Here is a 27293-nt window from a genome sequence, read left to right on the forward strand (position 1 = left end):
GGGTCCCCTGACCGAGATACTTCTGCCCACAGCTCTGAATAAACCACCCACCTCCCCTGGCTTTCCAGGTCATAATTCATTCAAACAATCCCTGTTCAGTCCCATGTTTCATCTGCTACGTGGAGCTCAACTTTCTCTGCTTCTTCGCCCTGCATTCAAGTGTTCTGATCAACCAGGAGCAGGTTTAGATGGTGAGTTTTGTTCTTAGAAGGATTTCAGCGGTCACCTCCTCATATCTGTCCCTTAATTGGTGTCAGTCTCTTTTGCATACCTGCTTCAGATGTTGCTTTTTCTACATATTCCTAAGGCTTAGAGCCACCTATCGAAGCTTATTCGTGAGGTCAGAATCCCTCAGATTCATGAGGGAATCACATCTCACCTGCGCTCTTTTGTTTACAAAGTGCACTTGGGAACAGCACCTCATCAGACCCTTGTTGCTTACTTGGAGGTAGATCCCCTTATCCTCATTGTATAGAGCAGATGCCTGAATTCCCAGGAGGTTGGGGCTGGAGCGGGGAAGGGCGATCTAAAACACTTGAGATATCCCAGTCCTTCTTGGGTCTGGCAATGGGCCACAGGATTTCTTCCAAGGATTTTCTTGGCAAGCCCATTTTATAGACATGTATTAATCACCCAGTGTCTCATCATGACAGTCAAGACTCCAAGCAAGGATCCAGACTCTTGGACCATCGCGCTTGCTTCTTCAAGATGCCGCCTTCATCATTCGAGAGACAAGCCCAATGGCCCATCCTCATGTGGTGGTAGATGGGAGGCCACAGGGAGAATGGCTGGATGTTCCAGGCTCCACAACCCCCCATGGACATCCCTGCTGATGTTGGACTGAAGAAGGAAAGGCCCACAGACTATTTTAGAATAGCAGGTCAAATCCAGACCAAAAGCATAAGGGGTACGTGAAGATTCCAAAATAATGTGATTTTGTCCCATGTGTCACAACTAAAGGAACTTATGAACCAAATTCTCAAACTCTGAACCAAGAAGAAAACAAAGAAATCAGTTTTGAAGAAGTTTCTTCCCAAATCCCCTTCCATCTCCCGGCTAGCTCCTACTCATACTTAGGACTCAGCTCATCCATCACCTCCTCTCGGAAGCTCTCCCCAGCATGGGTCAGATGTGCTTCTCTGGGTGACCCCTGGATCTGTAGTACTTATCATCCTGCATTTTAAAGGTAGGCTTATATGTTGGTTTCTTCCATTAGCACTTGAAGTTGTAGAACATAATACGTGTGGGTCTTTGGTTCTTGGGAACATCAAGCAGAAATTCAACAGAGGCTGAAATGACATGAACTGTTTTTTTTTAATCAAGTGGTACTTGCCACAGTGAGTCCTGTGACTTGAAAGGTGTCAATCCAAGAAGAGAGTTCCACATTCTAGTATTTTTAGGAACATTCAGAGGAAGCACGAGTACATAGGCCTCTTTCTTGGGAACTTCTCAGAGCCGTTATTAGGTGTGGGAATGTCCCAGAGAAGCAGGATCTGTAGCCATTTCCACTTATTGCAAGTTACTTTTGTTCAGAGTAGGAGTTTGATAGAACCATTTTGGGGAAATACTATAATAGCTATCGCTCTCTAGAATCCAGGATTCATGACTCCCAGCATGCGTGCTGACCCCATCATCATCACTACCCTGCTCCTGGCAGAAAACCAGCAGCCTCCCTGATTCTCTCTCGCGCTCCCATTGCCTGAGGTTAAACAGCTAGCACCGGGCTGGGAGCTTCAGCGGGACAGTCTCCGGCAATGCCATCTATCTAAATGTCCAGAGGGCTGCTGCCTTTGGGACCAGCAAGTTCTCCATCACAGGAGCTCTTTCATGGAGGTTGGTGCCGGTGGAACAGAGAAAATACAAAATCCAAGTGAACTGGCCTCCAGGCCAGCAGATTTAGCTAGAGCAGCCACTTTTTGGCTGTGTGCCTTTGCGCAAATCACTTACCCTCTCTGAGCTTTATTCCTCATAGGATTCAATGGGTGAAGGAGATGCAGAGTGAAATGAACGTCACAGGTCTCGGGGAGCATGGGCTAAACATAGTTCCAGGAAACAGCACGCACTGAAAACTCACTGTGGCCCGGTCTCTGTTAGGCCCTTTCTCATTCCTTTTTTCTTTTAATTCTCAGGATCCTGGGGCAGGTATTGATAACCCCACTTTACAGACAAGAACCCTGAGATACCCATTAGCCTATGAGCAGAGACACTGAAATGGAACATGGACTCGGCGAGGTCCCCAACTACCCACAGCCTTATAATGACACGCATGGGTCTATATCTCGCCCATCCAGGTTGTCCTCCCTGAAGCTCACATGCCTCCCCAAGTCCAAGGCAAGTGCTCCAAGAAGGTCTACTCTAAAAAGCGTCCGTGGTGCCCTGTCTCACAGAAAAACAAGTTATCGCCAATCGCCGGGGCTCTGTGTGGGCTTTCTCACATGAGCCCCATTCCAGCCGAAGGCTGTGGCAACCATCTGTCCTCCTCCAAGGAGGTCCAGACACATGACAGGTACCACTAAGTTCTCTGGCTCTGGGGCACCAAGGTCTCCCTCCCTCTGCCGCTGTCTTGTTTCATCTCTGACCCCAACACTCAAGTGGGAAGTGTTGGAAGGGAAAGAATAAAAAGCCTTCAGAATAAAAACTCCATTTGTCAGCAGGTAAGGAAATGACACTTTTGTTGCACTTTGCAAGCCCCTGAGCAGCACAAAGATGCACAGAAAGCCGGTGCTTCCTTGTGGGAGGCAAGACGAGAATCCTGCTTCCGTGAGAAAACCCAGAGCTCATGTCAGCCATCTCCCATGGCTTCCTCACTCATTCCTCCCAGAGGACAGTGAATGTCTCCTCTCCTTGCATCCCTCAGTTTTTGGGGTTTTTTTAAAAGATTTTATTTATTTTTTTTTATTTATTAGAGAGAGAGAGAAAGCACAAGCAGTGGGAGTGGCAGGCAGAGGGAGAAGCAGGCTCCTCGCTGAGCAAGGAGCCCGATGCGGGACTCGATCCCAGGACCCTGGGATCATGACCTGAGCCGAAGGCAGACGCTTAACCAACTGAGCCACCCAGGCCTCCCTGCATCCCTCAGTTGAAAGGGGGCTTGCCACCCAGTGCACAGCCTCTGTGATCTGGCTACAACGTGCAGATTTGAAGAAAAGTCTCTTGCTTTGACCTGTGATCAGTCTGGTGTACCTGCAGCACAAGGTGAGTCGTCCAGCAAGAAGCCAGCTGTGTCGGAGGCGTCCAGCCCCCACGCTAACGCATCCCCCTTCCTTTACGTCTCACACGATGGGGTCTGGCATCCCCTACTCTCCTAGACACAGTCCCCGAGGGTCCCCCCGTTTGCTTCTGCTCCTATCCAAGACTGTGACCCTGAAGCGAAAGCCCTCCGCGGCGCCGTCCCGTCGGCCCAGCACAGGGCTCCACCTCCCTTGGCCCTGACATTGTCTTTCATGAATGTGACCTACAGCCACACTGAAGTTTTCAGTCAGAAATACCCCCCTTTCCTAAGAGGGAATAAAATGTTCAATAAGATAGTACTAACTCACAGTGACAAAGTTTCTGAACCGTGAGCGCCGAGGACCAAGTCTCACGCTCGGTCTCTCTTGCTACAGAATCTTCCTTTCCTTCTTCCCTTCAACAATGGGCCTGCTTCTCTCCCTCCTCTCTTGAATGTTCCTTCTCCAGGGGCTTTCTCTTGTCTCAAGACAAGCTGGCCCTTCGTAACAGCCTACCTGTGCTCCCTCTTTTTTATGCCAAGGAAAGGTCTTTAGGCTGGAAGGATTTCTTAGCTGAACACAGAAGGAACTGTTGGAACAGCCAAGTGACAAAGGACAGGAGTAAGCACCAGCCCCTCCTCCTCTGCCCTGTACCCTTAGCGACCTTCCAGGGGCACTTACAAGGGCCACTTTCATGAATTATTAGCACATTGATCTTTATCACAGCCCTATGAGATACAACTACAATTCTTGTCCCTATTTATGAGGCCTGGGTGCATGCACCTGCCCACCACCCCATAGCTAGGAAATGGGACCCTCCTCTTTGAACCCAGGCAGTGGGATTCTGGTACTCATGCACTTTCCTCTTAGGATAAGCTTCCAGAGTCCTCTGAGGTCCCAGCAGCCTTGGTCACCAGGTCCTAGCTCTTAAATAGAGGGACTCTGGAGGTCCTTAGCTCCACACTGAGGATTTTGTTCAGGAAATCTCCCTGCAGGCATGCCAATCACTTCTGCCCTCCTTTGGGGGGCTCCTCTCCTGGCCTAGCCTGGCCTGGCCCCAGAATCCTGTCCACAGACAAGGAAGGATCTGCCAGGCCAGGGAGGCAAGCTCTAACTTAGGACTTGAGGGAGATGGCGTGAGCTGGGGAACAGAAATGCTATGCAGCCAATGTACACTGGAACCTTCTAGGAGCTTGTGGGTCCTGAATTCTGTCTCTGGGGGTCCAGGACTAAGGGTATAAGCCAGCTCATTTAAATGCCACTGGTTCACCTCAGAGACCTTTCAATGATGTCTACACTCATGTGTCTCTGGTTCTGGATGCCCTCCTTCCCTCTTGTGACGTAGCCAATGGAGGCAAAATATTCCCTTTGAGGCTGATCTCACAACACAGGGGCAAGAGAAAAAAGAACAACTGGAACTCGTCTAGGACCCCCATAGGGAACAGCTCCCAGCCTCTTGAAATTTGGATTCAAGCTGCTACCATTTCCATACATTCATGTTGGAACACAGAAAGGTGGACATGATTGAAATTTGCATTTAAATGGAAATGGATAAAGGTAAAGACCCAATGTTTAGAGAAATGAGAGTATCCATTTTTCTAAGAGGGAGGCCGACTGCTACTGTATACCATTAAGGTGTCACTGAGCCGAAATATGTTTAGAAATATTAGACGCTGGGGCCGCACGCAGAGTGGTAACTGGCATTTGGAAATGACTCCACGCTATGAATGAATCTAAGCGAGCCCTGCATCAAGCACAATTGCTCATAATGTTGCCTGCCACCATTACTTAATTCCAGCTCTGTTCCCTAAACAGTAGAAGTTTCTATTAGACAGCTTTCTGCTACTTTTCAATTGTAATAAATGCCAGAACTGGTTCGTCAACATACAGCTTGGCCACACAGACCATCTTCCATGTGATACAGATATACAGACCTTGAAATGTTTGGCTGATGTCTCACCAAAAATGTCACAAGGATTTAAGGGGCAGTTAATGCGTCATGATAATAATCCAAAAAGGAAATCAAGGTTAGTGTTGTAGAAAGTCTTGTGCACCCTTACTATACCCTGGATTATATACACTGGAGTCTGGATACTGTGGTGACAAGAAATTCCCAGACATTTGTAACTTACAGCAACCAAGTTTTATTCTCTTTCTCATGCTCTATGTCTGTCTTGGATCCCACAGGGCTCTATGTCTTCCCTCCTGACTCCCAAGACTCACCTTGATGGGTCAGCTGCCATCTTGACCATGCTGGTCACTGAAGCAGTGGGATAAAGAGACCTGGAGGGTCTTTCACATACAGAGAGTTTAGCTGGAAGTAACCCATATTTCTTTGGCTCAAGACTCTTGGCAAAAACTATAATGTAGTTCCAGAAACAAACTTACCTGGTTCCCAGAGGGCAGAGACTCAAAAATATTTGGTGAGGTACAGTAATGGCCACCCACGCCTCCCTGTGAATGTTATCAAGTAAGGAGAAACTAGGGAGGCTGCCTATGGGCATGTCAGTGGGAAGGCAGAGCCCCAGACTGGGAATGGCAGCAAATACAAGTGCCACCTCAAAAGTTATCGTTCGGAAGGACTGAAACAAGGAAACCAAAATAGAACCAACAAAGAACCAAAAGAAGAATTGAGTCCAAGTCAACTCGGAAGTGTTGAGCCAAGAGGAAGATTATAGCTGGAAGTGAGTTTCATGGCTGAGACAACTAGGAGAACAGAAGGAGGGGTACATGGGTGACCAGAAATTGGAACACTGGGATTCTTGTCCCCAGACTCCTGCAGGTGGAGACCTTTTACACGACAGAGCATCCCATGACCCTTGCCAACTCAGGGACGGCTCCTTGAAGGAGTTAGTTTGAGCCAAAGAGCCGTGTAGAAGGCCACGCTAGCAGGTGCACTGGTTATAATTTTCAGAGAGAATTTGTTATTCAAACTAATAAACAAACAAATAAAACATAACAAACTGCATCCAGAGTTCTTGAACTGTCGTCTGCTGGTGACCCCCAGAGTTCTTCCTTTTGGCCAAGCAGGGGTGCTTGGTTGTCTTCCGGGTGTCACACCCCTTTTTGTAAAGTGAATACTCATTAGTTCATTCATTTAACAAGTACTTTTCAAGCTCTCTATGATCAGAGCTTAGAATGGTAGCTAATGCACCCTAGGTATTAAATTTAATAAGTGTTTATTGAGGGGCTTAATGAGTGACTTCTGACTCTGATCCAAATGCTGTACTACATACAAGTTGAGAAATAAGACTGACATCAGACACCATTCCAGCTCTCAAGGAATTTACCCACAGACCCACATCACAGTGAACCAAATTACAATGGGATCAATGCTGACATAGCAGTGTGACAATAGTCAACTCCACATACCCTACGCTGGGCACTCTTCTAAATGCCCTACCCATATTAATGCATTCAATCCTCAAATCAGCTACACAAGAAGAGCATGACATCCATACGCACTATACAGATAAAGAGACTGAGACCGAGAAGGCTTAATTGTCTTACCCAAGCAGAGATACCAGGATTTAAACAAAGGTGCCTAGTTATAGAACCCATGAGTATGAGGATAGCATTATAGAGGCACAGAGGAAGAAGCCCTTATTTTTGCAGATGGTCAAGAGAGGACACATAATCTGGGAAAATATCTCAGGAGAGCTGCTATTTAATTTGAGCCTTGAAGGATAGTGTAGGATGGCTCCAAGAAGAAAGGGGCAGTCAGGGAAAGAGGACATACAGGACAGGCACCCTCTCATTCTAGACTGTGAGTCCTACAGAGCGAGAACCATCTGTGCTCATCTGTGCCCCTGCTTCCATATGGTCCATGATTAGCACACAACCATCTTTTATTGAATCTAAGATACCATTATTTGTGAGATGGAACAGCATCTTATGTACCACCAAGAAAAAACAGCAGAGAAAAAGAAAGCATCGGCAATGGAACGACAGTGCAATGCTCTCTTAGTACTTAGAAATTTCATTTTATACTTATAGGAAGAAATCCTTTAGCTGTAAGTAGACAGATTTTTATCATTTATCATTCTTGTGATAGAAAGAAAAATATGGTTATGGTAGTCTTCCAACTTTTTCACAGACAGCAACTTTCCCAGATCACTCCTTCAGTTAGGGTCTGTGTTTTTTCCATACAGTATCAGCTTCTCTGCCATCAGGAGTGTTGGCGATGCAGCATTTCTTTAAAGAATCCATATAAATTTAAGGTCATTGGTGTTGGGCTATTAAGTCAGCTTCTCAATGATGTAGTTCTTCCTTGGGAACTGTTGCTAAGTCTGGCTGGTTTGCCACCTTCCCACAGCTGTTTGGGTCCTAGAGGTTTAGAAAGGTTCTGTGTCATCACCTCTTGGTTATTGTCCGCAACTCTGCAAGCTGATGTGCACGCATGTGCCGTGACCTATGACCGCCCCTGGTAGAGGGGAATGGGAACGTGCCATGGGAGCACACCGTTGGTTGGAAGGTACATCCCAATTTCAGAGACTGCTAAAGTGCGCTTCTGATAATCCTTGAAAGGTAGTAATACAAACTAACAAAACTCTGTTGCATAAATAAACGAATGAGAGTTTGAAAGACCCTGAATATCAGAAAAAAAGCAATCTGAACTTTATCCTACAGATTGCAGGCAGTCACTGAGGCTTTTGAAAGGGGCGCACCGGGGGCACGTGCTGGTAGGTTCTGATCTTGATTTTAAAACCAAACACTACTGAACAGAAAAGAAAATCCTCAAAACTTAGGAATTCCGTTGCCTAAAATAATGAGGGGCTTTTACATAAGACCAGATGGAGTTTAGCTGAGCTGATACTATGGATCTTTCCTGAGAGACCTGTGGGGCTGGCTGCATGCCCAGAGTGCCAGTGGACAGGATTTGCATGCTGCCCCTCTTGAGGGCAGGAGGGGGTCAGATAAGACTCCCCCTCCAGGTCCCTTCAAACCCAATGATTCTGAATTCCATAAGCAGTGCTGGATGTCCTCTGTGATTCCAGACCAAACGGAGCCTGGGATTGCATGAAGACCCCTGGGAGGGATCCAGGGGCTGTCTGAAAAGTCCTCAGGACTTTTCAAAGCTGTTTAAAATATCCTAAGCTTTATGTTTATGGATAGAGTAAGCCTGGCCTCATTTGCCAAACCCTCATGCAAAGAATGACTCTAAAAAATCGCTCAAAGTTGGAACGGCATCATCTCAAAGCAAAAGGTAGAATATAACTTAGGACAAGGCATACTTAATGGTAACATTAGCCAACATTATTGGACACTAGTGAGGGATCAGAAATTCATTTATTCATCAGACTCATCTTATGAAATAGATACAATTATAGTTCTATTCCCCGATGAGGAGACTGAGGCTCAGAGAGGTTTGGAAGCTTGTTCTGTTCCTGAAGCTGGCAAGTGTTAGAGCCTTGATTTGAGGCTAGACGATTCAACTTGTGGGTTCCGGATCTGTACTTCTTCATGGCACCCGGCACATTTCCACCTCTAACCCAGATGCGCTAGTGTGTTCTGGATCTGCTGCTCGTCAGCTCTGTACCCTCTGGCGAACTAGTTAACTTCCTTAAGATTCACAGTTCCCTCATTTGCAAAGCGGTGGTGGTAGAAATAATACTTGCCTTGCTCCCTTAACGAAAGGGTTAAGGAGTTGGAAATGCGTGCAGAATGGTGCCTGACTTGCAGTGAGTGCTCAGCAAATGTTAGCTCAATAAGATAATTGAACTCTGTATATGATCATGAGCCTGTCATTCCCTCTACTTAACAAAACAGCTAACGGTTAACTCGGGATGCCTCTGTATTCCCCCATGCGACCTACCTGTCTGAACAGGACTCGATGTTGCCCTCAGAACTCGGAGGATGAAAGCCCTTTCACAGTTCGGACCCTGTAATTCTTTAAACTACTTCTTTAGTAATGAACCCGATGACCTGATGATGGTATTAAAGTATCATCTTGATCAGCGGTTGGTAAACTACTATTACCAGCTCAATGGTGACCATTGCATGGTTTAGGAGTTAAGAGTGAGTTTTACATGTTTTACTGTTTGGGTTGGGGGGGAATCAAAAGAAAAGTCATATTTTAGGACATGAAAATTATAAGAAATTCAAATCTCAGGGACACCTGGGTCGCTCAGTCAGTTAAGTGTCTGCCTTCGGCTCAGGTCATGATCCCAGGGTCCTGGGATTGAATCCCACATCGTGCTCCTTGTTCAACGGGCCATCTGCTTCTCCCTCAGCCTGCCGCTCCCCCTGCTCGTGCTCTCTCTCTTTCTCTGACAAATAAATAAATAAAATATTAAAAAAAAAAAAAAGAATATGACCAAAAAATTCAAATCTCAGTGTCCATGAGCAAAGTTTTCCAGGAAAACAACTGTCCCACTCATTTGCACACTGTCTGAGGCTGCTTTTTTCTACAGCTGCAGAGCCGAATAGTTGTCACAGAGACTATATGACCCCCCAAGCCTGGAATCTGTACTCTCTAGTCCTTTACACAGAAGGTTTATCGACCTTTGTCTTGGTTGTCTGTGGCAACACCGGCAAGGAACATTCTAGAACCCACACCTCCTCTCTTCACTGAAGAACACGCTCCATCCTTTCCGTCTGCCCTCTTGTCCCGCAGGGATGACACAACACAGCCCCGTGGACGTAGCAACTTCTTGCTCCTGTTTCCTCACTGGCTGACTTAAAACTCACATTTTACACTTGCCTTAATTTTACTTTGGAATGTAATTGTATATCCCTTCACGTTTAGTTTGACTGACAGATTGATTGATTGATCTACTGTTTGATGCCTGACTTAGTCTACGATTTAGCACAGGGCCTCGGATCCCAGGCATGGACTCCCACCAGGCTGATTCCATAAACTCACATGGCTAACATTCTCTCAGTCTGGATCCTGGCTTCTCTCTCTTTTTTTTTTTTTCCACCAGCTTTGACGAGATAACCCCGATCCTGCACTCAGCATCTCAGAAAGGTTTTGACAAGATATTCAGAAAGTTCCAAACGCCTTTTCCTGTGTTTCTCTCCTCCAACTCCCTTAGCTATGATTTCTTAAGTACTGGGGGTGGCTTTGCAAATATTCAAATGGGAGCTCACTGAGAAAAAAATCTTGTAAGAGAGAGTTCACCAGGGTAAGTCACCCTTGCCTTTCCACTTCTGTAAGCTCCACATCTCTTTCAAAATATTGTTGTGTCATTTCTCCCACACTTGAAAAGTAGCCCACATCCCATGTAGAGAATGCCCATTAAAGATGTCTCAAACGTCCACCTACTGAAATGGTGTTTTTTTTTTTTTTTTTAACTTGGAAAGACTTCAACGGGTTGCACTGCTGGGGACCAAAAATAAGATTTTAATTGAAATACAGATAAGATAGGAGCCTTTAATTTACCTTCTGCCTAAGCAACAGGACTTTCCTGGCTGTATCTGATAGATGGTCCCCCCCTCCCTTTTCTTTCTCAGCCTAGGCTAAAGCAAAATTATTTTATCTTCAGATGAAATATTTTAGGGATTTGGGGATTTTGTGTGCCTCAGGACAAAGGACAGTGTTTGTGAAAAGATCACTGTCCTCTTTTGGAGGCAGCAAATTCCATCCTTATTGAAATCCTGGTGTTAGAAAAAGTCTACCACCTCATAGCCATCTTGCTTGCCACACATTTTATGTGCTCTTATAGATGGGCATAAGAATATTAAGGGCAAGAGAGAGAAAAGAACACAAGATTTCCCCTGCAATCATGTCAGATGAGACATTTTTCTCCACCAACAAAAGAGTTTGTATAAAATGTGCTGCTATAAAAGTGAATCATGTTATTCTTACTGGGGGCTCCAAGGGACAATGCATTCTGTACCATGAGATCATTGTCATCACTTTCGAATAAATAACCCAGGTTCTCCTTCTCAGCCTTCTGTCCACGTGCACCCCAGGCTCTGCCCCCTCCAGCCAGCCCAGCACCACCATCCCTAGGTCTGACTGAACAGCAGAGACTGATAGAGAAAGGCACATAAACCACACGACACAGACTTCCAAGGCCAAAGATAATTGAGTTACCTGGTTGTCTGCGGTGAGGAATACAAGTCATAGAAACAGGATGAATAGTCTGTTTTTACTGCATTTCTGGCTGCAGTTCCAGCTTTTAGTTTCCATGCCGCCACCAAATGGCTACAACCCCACAGTATCAGGCATTTCCGGCCCGTAATAATTCCTCAAGCACCACTTGAAATGCAGCTTTGAAATCGCCCTTGCATTTCATAGACACTAGATGATAGTTCATCACTTCCGTATGGGATGCAATTTTACAAAATGTTCGACTTTTTGATTTCATGAATTATGCAACTTTATTAGTTTTAAATTGGGTTCGAAGGCAAGTAATATTTGTTAATAATCTGGAATTTGTTATTCTCTTTCATCCTTGCTGGTCAGATGAATTCCACTTACTTTGATTCAGCAGTTCCAACTTTCACCTCTGTGGCTACTTGGTAGACTCCGTGTAAACAATTCCCAGGACCAAGCATGTGTTCGGTCCTGAATTCAGTAGAGCAGACACTGAGGTAGACCAGAAAGCACACTGGAGGGAAACATGGCCTATTGGAGAGGGCACACGAATTCGTGTCTGAGCTCCATTGGATCCGAGTCCTCGGTCCTGGGAAGACACTAAAAATCTCAACTCCCTTGCTTCCAGAATAGCAGATGTAATGTTTATCTGAGGAGCTGAAGTGGGGCTGAACTGACCTAATGCTCACACAAACACTTGGCATTGACTCTGGTACAAGTGACCCCCACCAAGCTGGAATTCACTCCATTTTCCTGTTTTTAGGAGCTGCGTTAGCTGAGCCAGAAATTACACCATTTCATTGTCATCCTTCTTTGTCTTTGTTTGCCAGTTTATTCTCCCTCCCAGGAGAAATGGGAGGTTGGTAGGTCTCTAACCTATAAGCACTAAGAGAGCAAGCACATGTGTTTGTTTATCACTGGATGGTAAGCATCAGGCCAGGCTAGGCCAGGCACACGATACCTCTTCATTCAGAGCCTGTGAGGATGTACCTTAATGGCAAATACTCCCCATTCTATGAAGAGACTAAAGCAAGATATCACCTCTGCAGTCAGCTCTGCTATAATGTGACATAAGTGTTCCTAAAAATCACTATGCCAACTTGTGCAATAAAAACCACAGGATTCTGGGGGAAGTTAGGCCGGAGCACAACAGTCAAATACTTCATCAGTGGCACAAGGAGAAAAACTGAGATAAGACCTACTAGAGAAGGTAACACATTTTAAGAAAAATATATGAATACTGCAATATATATGGCATCTTCCCTATTCCCTAGAAAAAGGCTCCAAGTTTGCTTGTGAAAGTGGGTCTTAGTTATTGTGAAGTGGTAGAAGGAGGACATTCTGGAATCGGAAGGAAAGTTGTAACATAGGAAGTGGATGGTTGTGAGTCATAAAATACACAGCGAGCCAGGGCAGTGGAACGGTATTTGAGGGGCGCACACTCGTGCGGTCTGTGCACTGCTATGTGGCTCCATCCAGCTGGAGGCAGTTTTCTGCTTCCACTCAATGTTTCTTGCAGAAGAAATGGCACATAAATAAATATGAAATTTTTATAATTTTTAAATCGTGCCTTAATATATCAATCACATTGAAACAGGCATTTTCAAAACAGGAGTTACAGCAGAACTGGATGTATTTTCAATTATTTGAGGGGGTCTCCTACAGAAAAAGGAGCAGGCTGGTTCCTGGTGTCTCAGATGGTAGAGCCATGGGACATGGATAGATATGAGAGAAGATAGAGAGCTCTGATCTTAATATGTAACACTGAGAGCTGTCTGGTCACCAGTGTCCATGGGAGGCAGGCAGTGGGTCCCATGTCACAGCGAGGTTCGAGAGGATGGCCATCTATAAGACAGCAAGAAGGGGGGCTCTCAAATTGGCCTCTGGAGGTCTCACTGAATATAAGTCTTAAAATTCTTAATAGTATGCTTTATGTTTGTACATGGAGAGGCCAAGAATAATCAGGTGAAAAGTCAAATTTTAAGTTAATAAAATGATCGTCGTGTCCACAAAATGCCAGATTTCTCTGTGTGTGTGTGTTGGTATGTGTGTGCATGTGTCTGTCTAGATGTGTGAGCTCTTTTTAAGTGAATTGCGTATACTGTGGGGTAAGTCATGGATAAGGTAACTCTGGCCACTAACACGGATAAACGCTTGAATATCTGTGATTTAACAAATTAGAAGCTTATTTCTTGCTTGAGTTCACTCTAAAATGTGTCTTCCTGAAGGAAAGAGTGGCTTTCGTATTTGCCATATTTTTCTTCATCAAGCCAGAGGGGGAAAGAACATGAAGGACAGTGTGAGAAGACCCAGCAATGCCTCATGTGGTCTAGCTGGGTGCCCAGGATGGTGGGTGCAGACTTGGTGATCTTCTGACAACCTCGGCCTCACGTTGTCCATGTCAGTCCATCAGTGTCAATGTATTGAGGCAGAGTCAACTCATCTCAGGGAAGGGATAAATAAAGCCAACACTTAGGAAGAATCTCTTCTATGTTGACTCTAATCCTCATCCCTGTGTGCATATTATTCTGTGTAATAATTATAATCACAGTGCCAGTTGGATATTGTTCTTCCCAACTGCACATGGGGAAATCGAGGTCAGAAAGATGAAGAAGAAAGACAAGACCACACAGGTATTTATGTACTAGAAAGAGGACTTCAGCTCCACCTAGGAGATACCCATTCCACCTTCTTTCACTGTGGTTCCCTAGAGGCACTCGACTGGTCATTTTGGCTTTGGGTGGGAATGAGTCTCCAATGGCCAAGTCATACCTGGATGTGTCTTCCTAGAAGAGGAGGAACAAGAAAATGGAGGGGAACCCAGACATTGAGAGGGAGCCGGTTCTCAGTTTCCTTGTTAAATATGTATAACTGGGGCATACAGCTTGTTATCACCAAAAAGTTCACACCTTGGTTTCTAGACCGCCTTTGGCCACTTGTGACTGCCTGACTCCAGTTAAGCCAGCCATCCTCCCTGGGTTTCAGTTCCTTCAACTGAAAACAGATCATCAGCAAATAATCTTTCTTTTCTGAAGTGAGCTCAGAGTACATTAATAGAGAGCGTGCAAGCGAATGTTTTTAAGCCCTTAGGTGCTATATAATTATCATCATTACAGAAAATAGCCATTTGTTTTGCAGGAGAAAAGAACAGCAAAATCATATTCAGGTTGTTTATGGGGAAAATACAAAAACTTGATCCTGAATGCAGAGGGAGAAAAAAAGACGGTCTATTTTTCCTCCTGCTGTTTCAATGACAGCTATTAATGTTTTTAAGTCTTAGAGATTGGTGTTAAGGACTCAGTTTTCCGAGGTCTTGTTGCAGCTGAAAGCCCATGGGAGCGATTTCCAGTAATCCAAGTTAATAAACTGTAAACTAACTTTTTTCCCCCCAAAGATAAAAAAAAAAAAACTATAAACTTTGACAAAATAATTGTAGCAGTTGTAAAATGCTGGTTAGCAGATATATCAAGGCATTAATGTGGAAAACAAACAAACAAAAATTTCCAAAACCAGAGGATTTATTTTGTAACTACCTGTCTTCTTTTATTTTTTTCTCCAAGCTATAACTCTTTTTTGAGCCATCAAATGTCTGACCAGTTTCTGATGATGCTTATCCATATGGATAGAACTTGAAGGGAGAAGAAAGAATTGGGGCTTCGTTCACCTTTCGCACCGATTCTCGCTCTGTGGGCCTGCCTTCTCAGAGAAAATGTTCTGGAGTTTGCAAAGGCAGGAGGAACTGTAGAGCTTTCCTCCCTGAGGTCTGCTTTCAGAATGAAGGAGGAGGAGGTCTCAATGTTTAGTCCATGTTTGCCAGGGAACAGGTCAGAATTTAACACATCATTCAGTTCTCTCAAGTGGGCTACAGCATAAATTCCATTCCTTCTCTGTAAAATTGAGAAAAGCAAGGCTCAGGGAGGCAAGACACCCACGGCCCTTAAAGCATTAGGAAGCATCCCTACCAGAATTCCAACGCAGGCAGACCTTCAAAGGCCTTTTTTCTTAAAGAGATTGTCTGGTGCCTAGCATCATGAACCCCTCCAAAGTTGGCTGGACTTCCCTTTTGTGGGGTGTATTGTTCAGGGTTCTCCAGAGAAACTGAACCAACAGGATGTATATATATTTAAGAGAGAAGAGATTTATTTTTAAGGAATTGGTTCACGTGCCTGTTGAGGTTTGCTCAGTCCAGACTCCGCAGCACAGGCCAGAAGCCTGGAGACCCAGCAAGAGCTGAAGTTCAAGTCCAAAGGCTACCTGCTGGCGCAATCTTTTCTTGTTCTGGGAAAGCTAAGACTGTTCTATTGGGGCTTTCACCTGATTAGATGAGGCCCACCCACATTATGGACGGAGATCTGCTATGCTTAAAGTCCACTGATTTAAGTGTTAATCACATCCACAAAACACCTTCAGGGAAACATCTGGAATAATGTTTAACCAAATATCTGGGCACCATGGCCCTGCCAAATTGATCCATGAAATCATCATGTGGGGGTAATCCACAATGAGATCCAGGGTAACAAGAAGAAAATCCCCGGAGTCTAGAAACACACATCCTTGTTCAAAAACCAGCTGAAATCTCATGTTCTCATGTCCAGTTGCCAAGGCTGAGGTCCACTGTTGCTGGGAAATGACAAAGACCCAGGTGAGGAAGAGCACAGAAGATGTTATGGAACCAAAAATATAAGACAGGTGTCTATCATCTATGAACCCCGCATTTCTTAAATCATCTCATTGTCACTTTTTATTCAAATTAGTCACCATAAATTCCATAATGCAAGACCATCCCTCACCAGCATGTCCTGCCTCCTTTATGAATTTTCTCTTTTTTTGACAAATGAGTCTATTATTTTGGGGTCACACAAACTGTTGACTTGTTGCAAGTGTGACCTTAGAGCTGTTGCTTCCATCACCAAAGAAACCAGCACATGCTGAGTGCTCCCTGCGGCAGGGCTCTGGGGGTCCCATCCCACACTCTCTCGCTCGGCCCCACCGCACGCTCATGCCAGTTAGTTACCTGCACAACCTTGCGGTCCTTATCCTCGTAACTGCGTTTTGCAGATGAGGAAACGAAATGTCAAGAAAGGTGAGACAAGTTTTAGGAACACACTGCTTGCAGATGGCTGTGCCAGGCTTCAAACTCACGCCCGTCTGTGATGAAGCCTATATATGCTTGAAGCCACTGCGCTAACCTGCCTCTTTCTTCCACAATCGTTTTTACGTGTATCATCCTTTTTATCTCTATGATATCATTTTTCCTGTGTTTATTGAGAAGGTGCCCTGCTCTTGGGTGTAAAGCACGTGTTTAAGGGCACCTGGGTGGCTCAGTTGGTTGAGCGTCCGACTCTTGATTTCAGCTCAGGTCATGATATCAGGGTTGTGGCATCAAGCCCCACCTCGGGCTCCATGCTCAGCGTGGAGTTGGCTTGAGATTCTCTCTCTCCCTCTCCCTCTGCCCACTCATGCTCTCTCTCTATCTCTGTCTCTCAAATAAGTAAATAAAGCCTTTAAAAAATACATGTTTATTCAATGATTGACATTTACAAATACTCTACCTCCAGATCTGGGTGGTATCAGATAAGTGTGCACATACATAAACCTTCATCAGCCTATGGACTGAAGGTTACCGTGCTTTCTAGAAGTATGTCAGACCTCAATAAAATAATTTAAGACCAAAAAAACCCCAGAAACTTAAAAATTAACAACCAAAAGACAAAACAAAGGAAAAGAGCAGCACGAAAAAATCAGAATCACGGGATTTTAGACCCTCCACGCCAAAAGAGACTCCTGGAAACTTTGCTTTGCTCTGACACTTGTATCACGTGACATCGTCAGTGCTTGGGGGGTGTTCCGGTCATGTGGGCAGACCACGAGCTCATCAAGGACAGAGCCTGGCAGGTCTGACCCTCCATACAAGCTGGTGTGCTGGTGACATCGTTTTTCTGCCTTGAAACATTTCATTTGCACAAGTGAGCCTGGTATGAGTCAAAAACCTCATCATATTTACCAATGGGCACTCTGCGGAGACATTTATCACATACCTTAAATTTGCAAGGTTATCTCTTCGAGTATTGCTGAGCACTCACCTTAATCTCACCGATCATCTCCTCTTTACCCCGTTAAGTGCCCACTCACCTAAAACACACTGGGTAATGATGTTTATTACCCAACAATGAAAATATTGTTATTTATGGTTACAATCAGGGTGTCATCAAATATGAATGCTCACATTCGGTGAGGCCCTTTCAACTGATTGTTTATGTAAATGAAAGCGTTCCCTCATCATTGCATCCATTTGGGGAAGAAACAATCAGCCAGGCGGGTTGTTTCTCCCTGTAATATCTTTTTAATATTCAGTTCACTGGAAGCCAATCTGCAACAACAACAAAAAAAATTAAAGAATTTAAAGCTAAATTTAAATCTATAGCAAAACATGAAATTGGCATTCCCTGAAACTATTGGACACAACAGACAGAAGCTCCATAGCTATTCCTTTTGCCGGAAAACTTGCAATGAGCCTCCAAGCAGGATATACTTTCCAATAAAGACACAGCCTCTCCATCCTAAGTTCTCCACCCCCCTCCAGGACCATGTGGAAGAAGAGATCATCCTCCAACAGATGTAACTGGCCCAGCTCTGTAACTGGCCATCTTGATGTCTCGGATGTCACGTGTGCATGCTTTGCAATGTGCAAGTCTTTGGTAACTTATCTATGACTGGAAAAAGAACGTGTCCATAATGACCATCTCAAAGGATAGATCCTATTATATCCTTAAGAAGGGGGAAAATGTTCTGGCTCTAATGCTTGGGGTGATTAATACTGAGGCTCTAAGTTTGGAAGAGAAAGGAAGGAAGGAAGGTAGGAAGGAAAGAAGGAAGGAAGACAATGAAGGAAAGGAAAGGAAAGGAAGGAAAGGAGAAAAGAAAAAAGAAGAGAAGAGAAAAAGAAGGAAAAGAAAAGATAAGAAGCCTATTGCAGTATTCTCTAATAGATTATACAGTTTTTCTATAAAGGACCAGGGAGCAAATAGGTTAAACTTTGTAGACCTCATAGTCTCTCTTGTAACTACCTGATTCTGTGGTACAGAAGGAGCCATAGACAATGTCAGCAGACAAGCATGTCTGTGTGCCAGTAAAATGATTTACAGAACAGGTGGTGGCCCAGATTTGGCCTGAAGACTACAGTGTGCTGACCCCTGGTCTAAAGCATCATTACCCACAGTATGATCCATGAAACTTTATCCATACAAGCTATTCTTTGCAGAAAAAAAAAAGACTCTCTAGACAAATAAGTTGGGAAACACTTCACATCTTGTCTCTCTTCGACATTTATTATCTACATTAGCTCCTTAAACGAGCCAAGAAATCCTACTACAAAGAAACTGTTGAAACCAAAATTTCCCCAAACTTTATGCGACCATCCTCTGCACGTACCCTCTGTTGGCCCAAAGGACTCCTGCCTTTGAGAGGTGCTGCCCTGAGGTGTGTGTTTTTCCACAGGCTCTGGGATGCTGAAAGAGGAATTTTTTTACCCCTCCTTCTAACCCTCTTTGAGCCACCTTGTGAGGGACAGGATTGGGATCTGGGGAGGGGAATAGATCCAGCAGGTAAGGCCCACGATGAGTTGGTTGGGATACTTTGTCTTCATGGGCTAAAGACTAGCCAAGAAGCAGCCTTATGAACTAACGGAAGAAAGAATCAATTTAAGAGGCCCAAGCCTGGCCCTTCATTTTGCCATTAACCAGCTCTGTGGTTCTGGGGCCCTCCCTCACCTTTCTGAGCTCCATCTGCAAAATCACTTCCCTCAGCTGCAAAAGGAAGAGATTCGCCAAGGAAATCCCTGAGGGTTTTGTTGTTTTGTTGTTATTGTTCCAACTGTATGATTCCTTTTTTCTTTAAGGGGAGGTAGGATGTGAAGGCAAACTTACTGGATGATGAGACTCACAGAAGTAAAGACTTGGGGCACCTGGGTGGCTCAGTCGTTAAGCGTTTGCCTTCGGCTCAGGTCATGATCCCGGGGTCCTGGGATCGACCCCACATCGGGCTCCCTGCTCGGTGGGAAGCCTGCTTCTCCCTCTCCCTCACTTGTGTTCCCTCTCTCGCTGTGTCTCTCTCTGTCAAATAAATAAATAAAATCTTTAAAGAAAATAAAAAATTAAAAAAAAAAAAAGAAGTAAAGACTAGCACTTCTTTCACCATGGACTTGACTTCTTGACTTTTTTTTTTTCAAGTGGACACAAAGCTTGAACTCACGACCCTGAGATCAAGACCTGAGCTGAGATCAAGAGTCCAACGCTCAACCAACTGAGCCACCCAAGCACCACTTGACTTCTTGACTTCCCATTCCAAGAAGACCAAGTGGGCTGAGTTTTGTTTCTGGATGGAGAGCCCCACGGGTCAATGTCTCAGGAGGAAGCAGAGGTGGCAGCAGGACTCGCTGCGCTGGCACTCCGATGCAGACGTCCTGGTCTGAACCCCCGCTCTGCATTTATGATTTATGGAGCCCCACAAAATATCCACACTTCTTCTCCCCCCGCCCTCAGTTTTCCAGTGTGTTGCTGGGGAATATGTTAAGGATTAAGTGCTACTTTCAAAAGTGTTGTCATAAGCAAAGGACACTATCATTAATACCATTACTCTACTGCGGTAGCCACTCTGCATAAAGTGTAAAAAAACAAAACAAAATTGCTTTGTAAATATCAAACGCTTAATATACAGCTGGTGAAGCCACTGAGAGATCTGGCTTTAGAGCATTGCGCATGGTGCAGACCAGCCTGCTCCTCTGCAAAATGGGGATGTTTTAAACCCCCTTCTCAGGGACCTGTCGAGAGACTGACGTGTGACGTCTCGCACACTACTACATGTTTCTGACACACCATTATATTTAAAAACAATGGTGATGATGGTACTGATGGAAAATGCATCATGTAGGACCAGGGAGAAAATCTCAGTCTCTGCAGGAAAAATATGCTGGAGACCTCGGGGCCGTCTATCCTGCTGAGGGATATGAAGAAACTGGCCTTGAATCCAAAAGTTTGCAAGGATTAAAAAAAAAAAAAAAAACATGAATTTGCTTTCTTGAAAATGTACCCAATTGAATTTCCTTTCAAATAAGAACTGAATGATTCCTTCATTTCAGTTAGAGCCTGGCTTCATAAATACCATCTCTGCACAGTATATTACGCACATCATTTATTCAGTAGATATCATAATATATTCAGGGCTGCTCTTAGGGAGAGAAATTTCAATATTAGATAAAAATAGTGAGATGACGGCGGTAACTGTGTTTGTCTGGTACACGGAGTAAATAGGATTGTTAGCGATTGCTCAAGGCTTCGGGAGAAGATACGGAAACAAAGATAGCTCCTGCCCGAAGCTGAGCCAAGCAGTGGCAGAGGTTCGAGGAAGCTTGATTACCTTCCGCCACCGTGTACTTCTAAACAGGGCCCAGAGATGAGTTCCCCCTTTCTTATATTTTCTCATAAGAATAGCTGAATGTTATCCTAATTAGAAATCTGCTCAGATTTGGAAACAGGCTGGTGTTGCCTTCTCTCCCCGTCCCTCCATCCTCCCCGTGTCTCTCTCCCCCACCTCTCTTGTTCTCCCACACGCACTCCTGATAAAGTTCAATGTCACGAAGAGTCAGAGGTCTTGGCTGGACCCCCATCTCGGGCTGGCCACACGATGTGGCTTCAGGTTGGGCTCCCAGCCACTCTGAACGTGTGTTCCTCAATCCGCAATGCTGGGATTGAACCCAAGACTCTCTCCAAACCTCCCGGCTCAGATGCTGTACATTTAAGAGCTGGTTTATATTGACCACTAACCATGCCCAGAACTGGCTGTGTGCTTTCCATGCATTCACTCATTGAACCCTCCCTACCCCCTGGGACATAGGCAACATGAGTCATCCCATTTCATGGATGAGGAAACAGGCACAGAGAATTTGCTTCATCGGCCCAGGTCCCATCGAGGAATTGGCCCAGCCGGAACTCCAGCCCGAGCCCCATGTTCCAAAGTGCAGAGCAGAGAGCAGTGCATGGGCTCCCACAAGGCACTGAGCTGTAGTGAAGGAGACTCCGTCAGACACTCGAAGGCAGGACTTGTGTAGAGACACTAATGTGTGCATGGATTGATGTGTACGACACTCCACTTGCACCAGACAGAACTGGGAATGGAAAAAAGCAACCCAATGTGTCATCAGGAGCCCTAAAGCTCAGGTGGGAGGAACTGATCTAGGGACAAAGAGCTGTCATCTGGGGGAAGAAAAAGTTGTTACAGGAAAGGAGACCCTTCCAATGCCAGACCCAGGGCTGAGGGGTTAAGGGGCACCTAATGAAAGATGAGTTTGGCCAGGGCCATGAAGGGCAGGCCAGGTGGGGTGAAGAGTGGAAGAAAAGCACAGGGCGGGGACGTGAGAGGTGCGTGTGTATAACAGCAGGGCGGCTGAGCTGAGAGCTCCTTCCTGCAGGGGAAGGGAGGCACGAAGACTCTAGGAGCAAACCTGTTTTTCTGTCTTTTTTGTTGCCCATACAGCTGAATGCCACGGGCGTGCTTGCAATGTCTGTGCGAAGTCTGGCTGAGTTTTTGCACAAGGATTCCCAGCCACGTGGGTGATGGGCAAGTGTGCAGGCAGAACCCGTAATTACCAAACTCTACAACAGCCCTAAGCAATGGCACATGATGCATTTCTTTATTATCTTCTGTACATGGACAACGTGGAGTAACATCTAAGAGCACAGTGTCTAAATTATTGCGATTAACTCACCTCCAATCTATGCTTCTCATCTTTCCTTCTGAGGCTACCCAGACGTGGGTAGAATAGCATTTCACTGTGCACAGCCCTGCCTGTTCCTTTCCTTCTGGCTCCCACCCTCAAGGCCCAGTGGGGCCCACCACTCAGGAAGAGTGGGGTGTGTGGGGAACGTCAGTTCTTTGTGGGACCAGAACCTGCTCCCCCAGCCACTGTTTTTGCCTCATTAAGAACTTCCTTGTTGGGTGCCTGGGTGGCTCAGTTGGTTAAGCGACTGCCTTCGGCTCAGGTCATGATCCCGGAGTCCCTGGATCGAGTCCCGCATCGGGCTCCCTGCTCGGCAGGGAGTCTGCTTCTCCCTCTGACCCTCCTCCCTCTCATGCTCTCTGTCTCTCATTCTCTCTCTCTCAAATAAATAAATAAAATCTTTAAAAAAAAAAAAGAACTTCCTTGTTTCTGCGCCCACCAGTAATAGTCTCTGTGTTGTTGTTTTCTCAAGCTTTCTGACAGTTTCAAAACCGAGAAGCATGACTCAATCCTAGTGGGGGCTCAGCTTGATTCTCCTGAATGAAGGAAACGAAATTACATATGTAGGAAGATTCTGGAATCTTGCTTTTTCCACTCTGCTCACTCACCTTCAGAACTAACCCCCATACTGAAGTCAGCAGGTGCCAACGTGTGTCTTTCTCGGGCTTCCACCTCCTGGAGAGCCCAGATCCTCTGTCATGAGGCTGGAAGCCTGCATGGCCAGTTTCCCACTTCAGCCCCCATTATTGCCACAGGTCACTGCTTTATCTGCAGGGACAGATGAGAAAATTGAAGTTCAGAGTCATTACACAGAGCAAAGAAATAGAGGACATGGTTTAGAAAGAAGAAAGAAGAAAAGAAAGAAAGAAAGAAAGAAAGAAAGAAAGAAAGAAAGAAAGAAAGAAAGAAAGAAAGAAAGAGAAAGAAAGGAAGAAAGAAAGAGAAAGAAAAAGAAAGAGAAAAAGAAAGAAAGGAAAGAAGGAAGAAAGAAAAAAAAGAAAGAAAGAAAAGAAAGGAAGAAAGAAAGAGAAAGAAAAAGAAAGAGAAAAAGAAAGAAAGGAAGGAAGGAAGAAAGAAGAAAGAAAGAAAGAGAAAGAAAGGAAAGAAAGAAAGAGAAAGAAAAAGAAAGAGAAAAAGAAAAGAAAGGAAGAAAGAAAGAAAGAAAGAAAGAAAGAAAGAAAGAAAGAAAGAAAGGAGGGAGGGAGGGAGGGAGGGAGACAAGGGAAGGGAGGGGTTGGGAAGGGAAGGAAGGAGGGAGGGAGGGAAGAAAGGAAGGAAGGAAAAGAAAAGAAAGATTCAAACACAAGTGTATGTTTGATTCCCCTGAGTAAAGAAAGCCCAGTACACCTGCAGGAAGCTTCAGCTAGGCTCCAGCATTTATTAGGTCCGACGGTAGAAGGTTACTCAAAAGCTGATTGAGAAAGCTGAATTATCCACAGTTTGACAATTGCAGGGGATGCTGCTGCAGGTGCAAGTGACAGCTGAATTTAAACCTGGATCTTCGACAGGAAGGAGGAAAGGAACCTGACAGTTTCACTGGGGTGCAAGCTCTGGGGAACAAGAAATGCCCAGGTACACTGCTGCTGGGAGACGTGGGAAACAGACTGGAGCAGTCAAGTCCACACAGCTCATTAACAGTGATTCGATCTCACATCAGGTGCATGTGGCTCAGGCTGCAGGTTGCTGCCCGAGGGCCAGACCCCACTAGACCCTCAGCTGTGCTTTCCTCCTTCCCATCTTCTCAGCCACCTCACCCTGTCCACTTACTGTGAAATAACAGAGAGAAAACTGGCAATGAAGGGACCTGGGTTTGAACTGTCCTCCTCATTCTCTTTTGTGTGAGTCTGAAATTCCATTTCTTCCTGCATAAATGACAGGGCCGGAAATGATTTTAGGACTTTTAAATGGTGCTGTCTCCCCCCAGCACCCCCCTTTCCCTCTCTACATTCACCTCCTCCTGTTGCCCTGTGGTCTGAGGGAGCTCAGGGGACACAAGCAGAAGGTGATGCCCAGCACACCCAGATTTGCAAACACGGGCGCACAGAGGACACGGAATCTGGATTCCTCCACGGGGTTATCCAGGTAGATTTAAGGTGAAGGCTCTCAGCCACTGCACAAGGATTCTCAAAGCCTAAGTGTCTCCAGCACATGAAACTTGGTTATCGTTCTGCTCTGGAGACAATCTCCAACCCAGACTGGCCTCGTGGAGACACCCACAGAGTGAGCCATGATTCACACTTCCTACTGCCCCTCTCTGGGGTGTCGTGTTCCCTGCTCCCCCTTACCAAGGAAAAGGAGGGAGCAAAGCCAGAAAACGGGATTTACAAATAAGGGAGGGAAGAAGGAGATCCAGGGAAATGGGAAAGACAGACAAGAAAGGAATACAGAAGACAGAGAACAGGCACCAGGGAAAGGGGAACAAGCAAGCAGAAAGAGAAGGGAGACTGGAGAGCATGAGAGAGAGAGACAAAGAGAAACAGAAAATCGGGACACTGGGAGATGCTTCAGACTACACACAGTTTGAACCCCTGTGGTCGGGTGTTTTGAAAACCCGAATTTATAATGTCAACCAAATTACACTGGAACTTACTATTTACAGGACAAGTCACCCTATCACCATACTTCCTTCATTTCGTCCCTGCAGTCTCTCTGTGGGAAGGACTGTTACTTTCAGCCATCACGAGGAGGACACTGGATCTTGCACAAGATCATTTCCCTGAAGCTACTTAAACTTCAGCCCAGACCCAGCCCTGTCTGATGCCGGAGTGCAGGGCCATCCACCAGCCTGGGCAGTCCGTCTCCAAATTCAACCCAGTTCTCACCAAAGAATCTCAGACACACAGGCTGAACTCCAAAGCATGGAAATCACTCAGAACTTGGGAGGGAAGACAGTTCTCAAATCTGATGCAGACACAGCAATTGACTTGGGGGCTAGACCCCAAATGCCCTAGAAATATATACATATATTTTTATCATGGGCCAAAAAAATCAACATTTTCTGGAAAATCACACACCCAAGAGGCAGCTATGACTGCAACTCTGACAATTAATGTATTCATTGTGAATATTAACAAAGGGAAACCTCACTAAAGTGGAGTCAGGAGGCGAGAGGGGGAGCCAGACCACTCAACATCAATTACCAGAAGAACTGTCAATTACAGGCCCAGCAGAAGAATGGTCAACAGAAAAGAACCATCAATTCCCCCACAGGGAAAGATGTACATTGTATCTCCCACAAGAAATAGACAGCCCGCCCAGCTCAGCCACTGAGAAACCTCAGCGCCTAGAATCCTTGCTTCTCTCCAGTGGACTTTTCACTCAGAACAACCTCTCCCAACTTCCTCTCTCTTTTCCATAAAATAATATTTCTTTCTTTTGTTCTTGACTTACCTCTGGTTTTGTCTTAGCCGGCCTGCCCTGGATTGCAATTGTCTATTTCCAAATAAACTCATCTTTTGCCAGTAAAATAACAGGAAGTTTTATTTTTAAGGTTAACATTGTTAAGTCCTTTATTCATCATTTAACCCCAAATATGCAAATAGCTGTGGGGTGCAAGCTCTGGGAACTAGACAATATTAAATCATGCCTGTCTCTGCCCTCCAGGAGCTTACCATGCAGTGCAAGACTTAAATACATCTCAAAAAAACGTGAAAAAGGAAAAGTTCCAGCAACCTGCACTGTCGAGCTAACAACACACGATTTAGTGCTAGTTTGATCTCTCCTTCAGCTTTAGGGGCAAATCAACTTTTAAATCCCCAGTTTTGTCATGTATGTAATGTAGGAAATAAGAGCTATGCCACCCAGTTGCCATGAGGAGTCAATGGGATGCATCCCTGTACCCAGCTGCCCGAGCTGATTTATTATCAGGCGCCCTGTAAACGTACATGTCCCAGTTCCATTCCAAACAGGGAATATGGGTTTTTTGTTTTTTTTTTTCTTTTTCCAGTTTTGAGTTGATGCTATTTTTTTATCTGTGGTTTTTGTTTTTCTCCTCTTCTTCACAAGTTTAATAAAAGGGACAGTGAGCTGGAAAGGGAAAACATGTCAAAATGCGAAGAATTCTGAAAAGACATCTCTCCAAACCGTGCAGCTTGGTGCTGGCAGGATGACAAGGGCCCCTACAACCCAGTGCAAACACGGTGCTGCAAAACCACGCAGCTTGCGCGTGCGGTATATGTATGTTACGTGCCAAGTGCTAAACAAGTGCTTTTAAACAAATGACAAATATGATAAGCTACTTGGAGGATCAGGCCAAGTGAACGTGAGGGTTTCCTGGATTCAGATGTGGACATGTGCTCATCTTCTCCCCGCCCGCCAGCCCCGAGCCCAGCCAAGGACCCACATGGGGAGCCCCCTCTGCTTGCAGCCCCTCTCTTCAGGCATGTGTCCGGTGGCACCCTGAGACACACGTGCGCAGACCGTCAGGGACACGCAGCAGGAAATCTTCCCGATGTTCAGCACTGGGGCTGGAGGACACCGGACAGCACTTTTTTCCCCCCCAATCAACTTCATAAACTTAACTAATAATTGCATTCGCCGCGTGACAAATCCACCAGCTCGTGCGGAAAACAACTTAAAATGGAACGGGTCATAAAAATTCCCTTCTATGCCGATGCTTGATGCCATCATTAAAAGGGAGAGGAGGATGACAAAGTGAAAGGGTTCTTTGTGGTTCTTTTATGTGAAGATTACATTTAAAAATAAGCAACTAACCGTCTGCACTTTTCGGGGGCCTGACGTCTCGAAACGCATTTAGATTGATGCAGAGCGGGGCTGAGGTTCTCGTGCTGAGTAAACAGTCAAGTGTTCTTAATAGGAATTGCAGTTTCTCGACATCTGTTAGGGAAAAGGGAATGGAGAAACAACAATTTAGAGTGAGATTGGTTTTGTTAAATGCATTTAAATTCCAAGATTAGTGGTGTTCTTTCTTTTTCAATTAGCATTTACTTGTAGAAAGGTTACAGCTGAAAGGGCTGGGGAGGGGCTGGGGTGGGTTTTTCTCCTCGCTGAGAGGGCACTCCCCAAGCACAGTAAAGCGAAAATAGGAAGGGAGAGAAAAAGACTGAAAAGAACCTAAAGCCGGTGCCAAAACGAGCCGGCAAATCGTGAAGGGGAAAGCATTCAAAAAAATAAAATAAAATAATAATAAAACGAAGTCGAATTGGGATTTGATGCTCCTGTCTTCTGGGCAGAAAAATCATAAATTGCTCTGAGAAAATAGAGAGATGTGTATTTTCCAAGCCGGTTACTAAGTGAAATTTGCATTACT

At 45.2% G+C, this 27293-nt stretch overlaps 1 long non-coding RNA gene across 1 annotated transcript; it reads right to left on the reverse strand.

Moving 5' to 3' along the window:
- Window positions 1–14798: 14798 nt before the first annotated feature.
- LOC145723366 (uncharacterized) lies at window positions 14799–25728 on the reverse strand. Its single transcript, XR_014148303.1, has 5 exons — window positions 23976–25728; window positions 23792–23886; window positions 22633–22792; window positions 19176–19361; window positions 14799–17620 (listed from the first exon to the last, which is right to left on the reverse strand). It is a non-coding gene; the product is annotated as an uncharacterized LOC145723366 (long non-coding RNA).
- Window positions 25729–27293: the final 1565 nt, after the last annotated feature.

The sequence above is a fragment of the Leptonychotes weddellii genome, chromosome 9, assembly GCF_054177405.1.
Source record: "Leptonychotes weddellii isolate Sample4059 chromosome 9, ASM5417740v2, whole genome shotgun sequence".
NCBI classification, from domain to species: domain Eukaryota; kingdom Metazoa; phylum Chordata; class Mammalia; order Carnivora; family Phocidae; genus Leptonychotes; species Leptonychotes weddellii.